Genomic DNA, 12,823 nt, shown 5'->3' on the forward strand with positions numbered 1-12,823 from the left:
GAACTTACATTAGAGTACTTCAAAATGTTTACTTTTGTGCAAAACACTTTTAAAATAAATATATTTTTTATAATGTGCATTTTCCAAGAACATTTTAAAGACTTTATTTGCAAAAATTATTTTTAATTTTTGGCACCAAACTAAAAATTTTTTAATTTAATTTTTTCCATGAATTTTTTGAAGTATTCTTGTGCACTTAAGAGTAAAAAGAAAAAACTAAGGAATATTTTGTCTACCTTTAATGGGGCTTATTATTGAAAGGATCAATTATTGGGAGTTCTGGTGTGTGAAGTGTTTTCATTAACCTGGATGGACATTTGTCAGCATGACTGTACCTCACATTTGCTTTACACAAAAGGATTAAAACATGACCTTGTACATATCCCCCCAGACCTCCAGCAATGTAGTTAAGACTTGGAACTCACGATACAAAATGAATTTATAGGGGCCAGTGTTGTGTGATGGGTTAAGCTGCCACCTGCAATGCTGGCATCCAAAATGGATGCTCTGGCTGCTAATGCACCTGGGAAAGCAGCGGAAGATAGCCGAAGTGCCTGGGGCCTTAAGGCACCCATGTGGGAGAACCTGATGAAGCCCTTGGCTCCTGGCTTCAAGCCTGGCCCAGCCCTGGCCATTGAGGCCATTTGAGGAGTGAGCCAGTAGATAGAAGATTCTCTAACTCTGCCTTTCAAATAAAATTTTTAAAAATATGAATTTATAGGTGAATTTAGTTTGCAGTTCCTTGAAGCATAAAATGAAATTTCAGAAAATGATTTGTGGATTTTTTTTTGTACAAGATTTATTAAAGATCTTTATAAAGTAACATCCAGACTCCATACAGCTGCCAGGGAAACCCTGTTATGCTCTGGGGACTGGCTGGGGCATGGCAGGCGGCTCTGGCTTCCCACCCTTCTGCTCTGAGATGGGGGTGGTGGGCAGGATCTCATCTTTGGGTTCCACCATGCTCACGTGGTCGGGCAGGGGCTTCTTGGGGCCAATCTTACGACTTGGGTCCCAGGGCAGCATGAGCTTCACCTTGATGCCCAGCACACCCTGTCTGAGCAGCACATGGCGCACAGCGGTGTCAGAATAGTAGTTAACAGGGTCCCCACTGTGGATCACCAGGCCGCCCACAAACTTCATGGACTGAGCCCTCTGTCCTCGCAGCTTCCCAGACACCACAACCTCGCAGCCCTTAGCTCCGCTCTCCATGATGAACCGCAGCACACCATAGCAGGCCCTGCGTACAGCAAGCCCTCCTAGGAGTTGGTAACGCAGAGACTCTGCCTGGGCAATGGCACATAGGCCCCTCATGGCCACCTTTTCAGCGTAAAGCTCTACGCTGCCCTCTGGGAAGCCAAACCTCGTCTGAACCACGACAGTCAGTTCCCGGATTCGCCGGCCTTTCTCACCGAGCACATTCTGTGTCCTGGTGGCTAAAATAATGATTTCTGTCCTGGTTGGTGTAACTCGGACCTCAACTCCAGAGTAGCCATCTTCAGCCAGCTCCCGGGTGAGAAACTCGTTCAGCTCAGCTTTGAAGATGCCGTCAGCAACAAACTTCCTCTTCTTAGAATCTGCACCGCCATCTTGCCGCCGCGCGCAGCCGAAACGAAAGGTGATTTGTGGATTTTTGAAGAATGCTCATGTATCTCTCATGAATATTAGGCAATGCGTATTTTCTCCTTACATAATATCTTTTGAAAGCAGAACAACAAAACTACTTCAGTTTTTGCCCCGGGTCTGACAACATATCTCAAAAGAATAACAAAGTTACTTAACCTGTATAACCTTGAGGAAGCACAAGAGAACGAGTGCATAATTATGGGACTGTATTAGTTTCATTGTTTCCTACACCTGTTGATCCCTTTACCTTCAAGGAAGGGAGAAGCAGCAGATCACTACACTCAACACAGTACTTAAGAAGAGGATGTGCGATTGTTTCCTTTTCCTTTGCTTTCTCATCTTAGGTGCTAGGTGCTTATTCTTATTTCCATAATACAATTCACACCTCTCCTCCATGTGCTTTGTACAGTTGGTGTTATATAGAGAGCTATAGTTTCAGTTTGTCAACAACTAAATAATTCTTGGATAAAATAATAAGTGAAAAGATCTATTACTATGCGTGTATAAACTGTTTTAAAAATCTAAGAAAGCTTTTTATTTTTCTTCTGAGACTTGTATGTCACTATGCATATTATAAGTTAAAAGAAATATGTAAGTGACTTTACTTGAATACTTAATCATGGCACAATTTTATAGTAAGTATTTGACATTAGAACAAGGCTCATTACATCTTGAATTATTTAATGCATTTCTTAAAACTGTGTACTTGAAATATTACAAATCATACAAATAAAATTTCCTCTTACCTATTATGATATGTACTTTAAGATTCTAGAGAATTATCCAGAATATTTGCTAACATATTAGAAACATGACAGTTTTTCAGTAGAAAAAAGAGCCCGTTTTAGGTTACTTATACAGTCTAGTTGGTGAATCTGAAACGATTTAAATATTCATCTCCCCATCTCACTAGAGCACAGTTCACAATGTGATGGGAGTGGGTAGAGGAGGGTGCATGTCTGGATAGAATGCAGAGGTTCCACAATCTGAGATGAGAACACAATTATGCTTTAATTTTTTTCTAACCTGAAGAATGAAACTCAAGAGTTCCTTCCATTTGCGATTACGGACAATAAATCTCAACACAGTAGGTCATCTGTGTCAGAGTTCCATATTGCTGGATTTGACCAGCTATGGATCAAAAATATTTGAGCCAAAATTCATACTACACATGTACAGATTTATTTTTTCTTTCATTGTTCCCTGGACAATGCAATAGCCTCTATTTACAGAGTATTTACATTGCATTACGTATTGTAAGTAACCTTGACAGGGTTTAATGTGGGAGGTTGTGTTGTGTGTAAGTTATAACAGACACTGTGTCACTTTACATAGGGACATGAGCATCCGTGGTTCTTGGTATCAGCAGATTTTCTATTAAGATGGTGTCTAGAGACAATTCCCTGAGGCACCAAGAAGAATGTAGTAGTGGGATGGATGTGGATTTGTCCCCAATAGAAAGAGCAGAGATTTTCTTCTTACATTTACAAGTGTTATTATAAATATGTCAAAATCATAATTCAAATTTATCATTTCATCAGGGTAGTTTTTAATGTTGTTGCTGGATGTTACAGTTTATAAAGATGTGTTGATTTACTACATCCTAGATTTTTATTTTCTAAATATTTGGATGCCTGTATAATAATATAATTAGTTTCCCTCTTAAGTATATGCATTTTCTTTTATTTATCTCAAAACATTATCTGGGGCAACTGTTTGGCACAGTAGTTAAGACGCCACTTGGGATGCCCACAGGCCATATTGGAGTGCCTCATTTTGAGTCCCAGATCTGCTTCTGATTCCAGTGTCCTAAGGCACAGACTGGAAGGCAGTCAGTGATTGCTCAAGTACTTGCATCCCTGCCATTCTTGTGGGAGGCATGAATGGAGCTCTTGGCTCCTTGCTTTGGCCTGGCCCAGCTGTGGGTGATGCAAGTATTTGTGGGGGGAACCAGCAAATGGAGGTCTCTTTCTTCCTACCACTCTGTATCTTCCTGCCCTCTTTTCTCTGCCTCTCATATTTAATGAAAAAAAAAATTAAAAATGCATTATCTAAGAAGGGATTCATAAGTTTCACCGAACTTCCAGAGTGGTCCATGGCATTAAGAAATCCAGTATCAGGGGCCAGCAGCATGGCATACTGGGTAAAACTATTGTCTGCGATGCCTGTATCCGACGTGTGTTTCAGTTTGTGGTCCTGCTGCTCCGTTTCCAATCCAGCTCCCTGATAATGACATGGGAAAAGTAGCAGAAGGTGATCTAAGTGTTTGGGCACCTGAAACCCACATAAGAGACCTTGATGAAGCTCTGGGTGCCTGGCTTCCACCTGGCTCAGACATGGCCATTGTGAACCAGAGAATGGGGGACCTCTCTCTGTCTGAGTCTCTCTTTCTCTCTGTGACTCTGACTTTCAAATAAATAAATAAATAAATAATCTGACATGGTCACATCTCCAAATTAAATATTTCTCACTGTAGAAGATCATTAAATATTATGGAATGAGTAAGATTCATTTATCATATTATCTCTCCCTAGCAAAATATAAGTTTAAACAGAACCAGACTTTTCAAAATGCAGCAAACTTGACTTTTTTTTCATTTGAGTGAGTGGTAGTGATGACACCCGAGTAGCAAGACTACCCTTGGTTGAGGTGGGGCATTCAAGAATAGGGCAGGTAGTCTGGTCAGCACCATGAAAGGAGCGTGGCTTTAGAAATTCTACTTCTAGGGGCCAGTGCTGTGGCACAGCAGGTTAGGCTGCCACCTGCAGCAGCAGCAGCCCATATGGGTGCCAGTTCCAGTCCTGACTGCTCCACTTAGGATCCAGCTCCCTGCTAATGTGCCTAGGAAAGCAGTGGAAGATGGCACAAGTGCTTGGGCCCCTACACCCATGTAGGAGACCTGGAAGAAGCTCCTGGCTCTTGGCTTTGGCCTGGCCCAGTCCTGGCTATTGCTGCCACTTGGACTGAATCAGTGAATAGAAGATCTTTCTGTCTCTTCTTCCATCTCTCTGCTACTCTGCCTTTCAAATAAATAAATAAATAAAAGAAATCATAAAAAATTATACTTCCACAGCTTTTTAGCTGTAAAGCTTGAGGTGAATCATCAGTAATTGAAAAAACCACATGAGATTTTAAATTAATAGAGTGCATTCATACTTACTTTTTAATTTGACTCTCACTTTTTTTTATGATCATGAGTTTATAGCCTCTGCTTTTTGCAGGTGAGAGCACTTAGGGTCAGAGGTAAAAGGAGCTTCAAAGTCCAAATCCTATTCCTGAACTGTCTTATTATTAAGACCTTTGAAAAACTAACATGCTGGTTGGGGGAGGAAAGAAAACAGTAATTGCTATATCATATAGAAGCGTTGGGAGAGGAGTGCTATTGGAGAACAGGTAAGACCAATTAATTCCACTGTTGGTAGGTCATGGAAGGCTACAGAAAAGGGATTGTATCTGAATCAGAATGGAGCGATGAGTAGGAGCTTATAGAAATTGCATTTTATATCTTTTTTTGGGAAGAGAACTCAAATAAGTTTTTAAAAATTTATGTGTATGGTACTTAAAATATTTATAATCTCTAATTCATGTATTTGCATCATGCTACAAATGTCTCTAATTTTAAATATTTAGTTTATTATCATGTTTATTAACTGGATCAAAGTCCTTAGCTTCAGCATAAAAATAATTTATTTTATTCAATAATGACTTTCAAGTCTTCTATTATCAAGTAATGCAACAAAAACCTGCTAAACTCAAAATATTACAATGTGCTATGCTAGCCATGGAAGTTATTGATAAATTCAGATCATGTCCTTTGTTTTCAAGGACTATTCAGTGTACTCGGATGGGTGATATTTACTGAAATTTTCCTGATATGGATTAACAATGCATTTTAAAATTAAAGCTATAAGTAAATATGTAACAGGAAAATTTGAAAAACTGTAAATGCACTTTCCAAATATACATCTACAGAAGCTGATGGAAAAGTTCAGAAAGAACATGATTTCACCCTGGTATACCCCTTGATCTCTGACCGACAAGAAGAGAGAGAAGATTCTGAGGTCATTACAGAAAAAATACTCCCTACGCCATGAAAGAGAAAAGACAAAGAAGCAGCTGGGGGTTGCCTTTCCTACTTTAATTGAACTCTTTCCTTGCCTCAGTTTGGCTAACGTGTGTCTCACTGTAAATAGAACAGCGGCCAGAATTTCATAAACAGAGGTTTAACAGAAGAACTGCTCCCTCATTTCTAGATCCCTGTATCTCTAGCTGTGAAATCGATTTATGTTTTTAAAGGCTCTATGGGGCTTCCTCTTGTAGATATGGTTTCTGGTTCAAAGATTTAAAACATGTCAAGAAAAAAATTATTCTTGGAAATACCTTAGACCAAATGTTAATAACCTAGGTAGAAAGCTAAATGCTATTAGGAGGCAAAATCCTAAACTGAGGCAATGTATTCAGGGTGCAAACAAATGACAGGAGGGACTTGCTAGGCTCATGTAGTTGTGGGACTCAGTGTAGCATCTGTATCTGCGTGAAGATTTCTTAGATGAAGAATTCTTCAGGTTGCATTTCCATTGGTTTGGCGAAGTTCGCTGTTTGGCAGAACAGAATCAAGATTCTCATCCCAGATGTGTCACTGAATATCAGTCCCATCTCACTTCTCAGTTTTCAGAGTTCAATTCAATTCAGCAAATATTTATTGAGTGCTATGGCTGCCGACTTTTCTAAATCAGAGAGGAATAATGAGATGTTAGTACAATATGACATGCCTTGAGTAAAAAAGGTATGCACACAGAAAGTTATTATCATTGCTACCATTTTAAATGAGAAATTAAATTTAATTGCATTAATGGCACAGTGGATATTGCTCCAAGCTATGGTAATTCTGGACTCTGATTTTTTTTTTTTTTTTCTGCACAGATCACTGGATACAAACCACAATCCCAAGGCTTGACTTGTAGGTAATAGAACACCATCCCCCACCCCTCCCACCACCACCTCCTCAGCATCAGTTATGCACATCACTAAGAGCTCAGCTGAGGGACAGCATTAGCCATTATATAAACTAATTGGGTTAATTCTGCTCTGGAATTTAGGTAAATAATGTAACTGAGATAAACAGAGGGTCACTTATGCGTCTACTTGTACACATTTATCTACACTTCTTATTTATACTACTAAATTCTTAAAACAACACTAGCCTATAAATTTGCCTTTTCTTTTTGATTCTTTTGGCAGGGTTTCTTACATACTTAACTTTTAAAGAGTGGAGATCGGCCTTCTCTCAAATAAATAAGAGAGCTGTGGAAGGAAAAAACTGCAGCTACAAAGTAGTTCTAACCCATTAAACGCAGATGGCTCACAGGGGGTTTAATCATCGGCAGCAAACACACATCACGCTGAAATATAGAGCTGTTTTCTATCACTTGTTACCATTTGAATGTCTGTCTCAGGAAAGTGAATTCCATATATCTTCCTGGCCATCAGTTGCCCTTTGAATACTCCTCTCTCTCGGATGTAGCTAGATTTCTCTTCAGAACTTACTGAGATGAATGAGCTCTTGCCACACATAGAAGTGAAAGAAAACATTTCTTTCTCTGCCAGAACAGATGAGATTCGTCATTAGGAGAATGGATTTGACCTTGTAAAGTGGACCAAAGCAATTAACAAACAAGCCCCATGGCGAGTAGATGGCCTTTATTCTAGTCCTTTAACAGGAGCTGGTTTTTGTAGTTTATTTGTTTGTTTTGCTTATGGCGATGTTGTTAAATCTTTAAATATGATCACCAAAAAAGAATCCAAAATATGAATAAAAAATTGCCTCCAATTTAAGCCTTTATACATAAGAACATTTGAAGGACACTTATAAAAATAATATGTTTATTCTCAGCTATCATATCAACAAGTCAAATTAGTTCAGAAATTATTAAAGGAGACCCATAAAACAGTTTGATAGTATCACATAAAATGATGGTAATTTATAGTACCTAAGCCAAGATTAGCTTTACTTTGTATCTCATTATCATTGTAGGAGCTTTTCTAACATACAAGGGGACTTTAAAAGCTTGGTGGAAAGTGAAATTAAAAGACAATGCACGTTTTCCATGAATTTTTCTGAAGCTTCATCATATTTATTTCCTAATCTGCAATTCTTGTTATAGATTCTTTTCCCTATTCATTTTAAAAGATGATTTATTTAATTTATTTTAAAGACAGGGAGATACAGACAGAGAACTTCCATCTGTCAGTTCACTTCCCAAATGCCTGAAAAAACCAGGGCTCAGTCAGGCTGAAGCTGAGAGCTGAGAACTTGATCCAAGTCTCCCATGTTGGTGGCGAGGACCCAACCACTTGAACTATCACCTGCTGCCTCCCAGGATGCACAGTAACAGGAAGTTGGAATCAGAAGCAGTGCTGGACTCAAACACAGGCACTCTGATATGAGATATGGGCATCCCAAGTGGCTTTTTAACTGCTGTGGCAAATGCCCTCCAGTTTCTTCCATTTCTTGTCTCTATATTTTTAAATATGCTCTCCCCTTTCCTGGAGCCCATATCTAGCTAAAGCCCATTCTGCAAGTCTAAAGTTTTTTCAGAAAAAGAGCAGCTGCAAAATCCTGGGGTTATACAGTTGACAGTGAATAAGGACCTTCCTTTCCAAGGGTATATGTGTACTTAATGCTGTAAAGGGGAATGACATAATCTTGAGTGAACCCAATTGATGGTAGCCGACCAACACCATGGCCCAACAACTTTTTGGTCTGGCTATTTCAGTTATCTTTGGAACAACTCAGCAATTTGCACAGTTAGATACAGATTAGAAGCAATTGCTGTAACCCCTGAATAAACAAATCAGTTCAAGGCACTAATAGAAAGGCATCCCTTCTTTTAAAATTTGTGTAGTTTATTTTATGAAAAACAAAAAAAAAACAGGTAAGAGGAAAGATATTATAGTAACAAAATATCTGAGATCCCGGTGCATTTTCAAAAATCCAGAAGTTTTAAAAAATTTATTATTAATGAAGGAAAATAAGTCCACTTATTTTTTATTTTTAACCAGTAGATGGCACTGCACAGGTGCAAGTGATATTTACACCCATTATGATTTGGGAGACAAGAGCATCATCAACTCTGATGACAGGTGTGAAATTCCTCCTACCAGACTTAGTTTTTCCAAATTTTGTAACAGTTCTATGTGAAAGAAGAACACACATTCAATAACACTAATTTTATGTATCAAATACTTCAACAGTGCTTCCTGTGTGATGGAGGAGTAGGACCTCTTGACTCCTTTTTAGGTAAGAAAACTGAAGCTCAGAGAGACTAAGATTCCCTAACATCACACGCCTCATCATGGAAGGACTGAAATTTGGCCCAGGCATTTGATCTAATCTGTAATCTCTCTCTTTTATTTGCTCAGTCTTAATTTACTAAATCTTTCAGTCTCAACTTCTGCATGTTTTCTTTTATTCTTTTAAAGATTTATTTATTTGAAAGTCAGAATTACACAGAGAGAGGAGAGGTAGAGAGAGAGAGAGAGAGAGAGGTCTTCCATCAGCTGGTTCACTCCCCAATTGGCTGCAACAGCCAGAGTGTCTGCATGTTGTCTATGATACTTCCTTCTATATTTACTTCCTTTCCTATTCAGCTTAAACATCACAACCCATTCTTTGATCGCTCTTCAGCCAATACCATCAAGTTCTTGCTGTTCTCCTTTTATCACACCTGCCCCGACCTGGGCTCATGAATGTTGTTTTAAAAAATCAGGAAAACTGTGCAGATTAGCTCCACTAAAAGAATATGTATTACCGCAACAAAAAATTCAGATCGTGAATCCCAAAGGATTAATCCAGTCTGAATCCAGTCATTTTTTTCTCCCTATTTTTCACTACAAACATTTCAATGCTGTTGACTCTTCGAATTTCTTACCTCAAAAATTCCACTGCTTTACCACACACACACACACACACACACACACACACACACTGTGTTTTATATTGCATCCCTTTCCGTCTCTTCAGACTTTTCATGACATCTGCTATATATATATATATATATATATATATATATACATATATATGTTGACAGGCAGAGTGTACAGTGAGAGAGAGAGACAGAGAGAAAGGTCTTCCTTTTCCTTTGGTTCACCCCCAAGTGGCCGCTACAGCTGGTGCGCTGGGGCCTGCCCACCGCGCTGATCCGAAGCCAGGAGCCAGGCGCCTCTCCAGGTTTCCCATGCAGGTGCAGGGCCCAAGGAACTGGGCCATCCTCCACTACGCTCCCGGGCCACTTCAGAGAGCTGGACTGCGAGAGGAGCAACCGGGACAGAATCTGGCGCCCCGACCGGGACTAGAACCTGGGTGCCGGCACCACAGGCGGAGGATTAACCTATTGAGTCGTGGCGCCAGCCCATTGGCTATATTTTTAAACTTATTCTTTCTACCATTTACTCATTGATTTATTAAACATAATAATAGCAGGGTACAGCTTTAAGGCACAGCAAGCAGTAAGCTATGGCTTGCAATGACGGCATTCCATATCAAAGTGCTGGTTTGAGTCCAGGTTGCTTCAATTCTTATCTAGCTTCCTGCTAATGCTCCTGGGAAGACATCAGAAGATGGCCCAAGTACTTCTTCCCCTGCCACTCATAACGGAGTTCCTGTCTCCTGCTTTTGGTCTGGCCCAGCCCTGGCTCTTGTGGCCATTTGGGAAGTAAATCAGAAAATGGAAAATTCATTGTCTCTCTCTCTCTCCTCCCCATCTCTCCCTCTCTGTCATTCTGCCTTTAAAATAAATCTTAAAAAAATATAAAAGCATGGAAAAAAATCTTTATGCTCCATCATGATGTCCTGATTTACCCTGAAACAGTGAATCTATACTATATCCAATTTTCATTCCCCATTCACTATTCAAAATCTCTACATTGGATTTTGACTCTTACCAGTTTATGAAGATTGATTTTTTTTCAGGATCACTGATCTAATTTGGATGGCCACTTTTCAATTCTTTTGATCCTTTCTGTACTTGGTTGAATTGTGCCCCTAAAAGATATGTTCACGTCTCAATCTCCCAGTACTGGCGATTGTGACCTTATTCAGAAATAGGGTCTTTGTAGATGTAACACAGCTAAGATAAGGTGCCATTGGACTACATTGAACCCTAATTCAATTACTAGTGTCCCTATAAGAGGAGAGAAATTAAGAAACAGGCAGGCAGACAGACAGTGAAAAACTGTTACGTGAAGACAGGGGCTGAAATTAGAATGATACAAATAAAAATCAAGGAACACCAGGGACAACTAACAAGCACCAAAACCTGGAAGACAACAAACTCCCCCTTATACATTCCATAACTGCAGTGGTCATCAACACTCTGATGTCGTTGTAGCCTCCAGGGTTCTGGGACAACAGATTGCTATTGCTTTTAGCTGTCCACTGTGTAGTATTTTGTTAGAACTGCCGTAGGAAACTACAGATTCCCAGAATACAAATTCCCAGAATCACTGGGAACATCTGATACTGATTTCTCCCTCCTGCCTGGGAGGAGCTTCCATGTTGGCATCTGTGGAACCACATTCACCCATTCCTCTTCCATTCTCCATAGTCAACTCTTCCTCTGTGCCTTAAATGTTGGCGACTCTTCATGGTTCTCTATTCTCTCTTCTTTTCTCTTTCTGAATACTGTTTGCAGGTGCCTTACTGCAATGTGTAATCCTTTGATATCACCACAGATCTCCCTTCTGAAAAGCAGAGGTGTACATGTGTTCACATACTGGTATGCTCACAAGCACACCAGACTCATGGAATCTCAAGGTTGAGGCTAAAATCTCAATATACTCCTGCTTTTATAGAACATGATTGTATATGCAATTAGTAGACTTCATTTCTACCACAGTTTTAATTTGCAAAATAATTGAATGAAATGAATAGAAAGTTCCCACGTATTGTTTCTATCATTAATATCTTACATTACTATGGTCCACTTTTACCATTCATGAGCCAATATGGATAGATTATTGTAACTAAAGTCTGTAGCTTGCAATAGGGATTACCCTTTGTGCATTCTATGGGTTTTGACAAACATATGATGACGTATATCCATCGTTACAATTGTGTACAGATAATTTTACTGCTCTAAAAATTCTCATGCTCCACTTTTTCACTCTCTCCTTCTCCTGAGCTTCTGGCCATCATTAATCTTTTTACTGACTCCACAATTTTGCCTTTTCCTGAATGTCATAGAGTTGTAATCATACAGTAAGTAGTCTTTCCAACTTGGCTTCTTTCACTTCGTTTCATTTTTATTTCCTCCCTATCTTGATGACTCGATATGTCAACTCTTTGTCATTGAATAGTATTCTCTTTATGGATGAATGTACCAGTTTGTCCAACCAAGAGCATCTTAGTTGGACATAAGTTTTCAACTCATTTGGGTAAGTACCAAACAGCGTGACTTCTGGGTCATATGGTAAAAGTATTTTTAGTTTTGTAAGAGATTGTCATACTAGCTTCAAAAATGGCTCTACGCTTTCTACATTCTCTGCATAGAATGAAAGTTTCTAATTCGTGGCATCCTTTCCAGGATTTCATTTTGTCAGTATTCAAGATTTGTAGTGGTATTTCATTTTTCTTTAATCTTCAGTTTACTGATATTTCATGTTTCATCTACTTAGTTTCAATTTATATATTTTTGTGAGACATCCGGGACCCTTTTCCATATTTAAAATTGATGTTTTTGTAATTTTTGTTATTTTCATGTTTAGCATGCAAGTCCTTTGTCAGATATATGTTTTGCAATCCACCCTTCCCTGCCCCCCAACCCTGCAAATGGTTTGTCTTTCATTCTCTTCTCAGTGTCTTTCACAGAGCAGAATATTTTTTTAAATGAAGTTAAGCCAATTGATTTTTTTAATATAATGGATTATTCTCTGAGTGTTGTGTCTAAAAAGTTTTTGCCAAGCACAAGATCTCCTAGATTTTCTTCTTTGTGACTTTTGTAGGAGTTACATAGTTTACACTTTTATTAACAATAATGTACACATTTATGGGCTACAGTGTGATATTTTAATGCATGTATATAGTGTGTACCAATCATTTTGCATTACCTTATGATTGGAGGCTTTGAGCTTCTCTCTTTATTCATACAATAAATCTTATGTTATTGTGAACTATGTTCTCCACACTACGCTGTGTTAC

The 12,823-nt window shown here is 38.9% G+C and overlaps 1 pseudogene across 1 annotated transcript; it reads right to left on the minus strand.

Moving 5' to 3' along the window:
- Window positions 1-804: 804 nt before the first annotated feature.
- Window positions 805-1,625, minus strand: LOC100339471 (small ribosomal subunit protein uS3 pseudogene; annotated as a pseudogene). Its single transcript, XR_016217160.1, has one exon. The product of XR_016217160.1 is annotated as a small ribosomal subunit protein uS3 pseudogene (transcript).
- Window positions 1,626-12,823: the final 11,198 nt, after the last annotated feature.

The sequence above is a fragment of the Oryctolagus cuniculus genome, chromosome 11, assembly GCF_051225735.1.
Source record: "Oryctolagus cuniculus isolate XC-2025 breed Fujian yellow rabbit chromosome 11, ASM5122573v1, whole genome shotgun sequence".
Lineage (NCBI taxonomy): Eukaryota > Metazoa > Chordata > Mammalia > Lagomorpha > Leporidae > Oryctolagus > Oryctolagus cuniculus.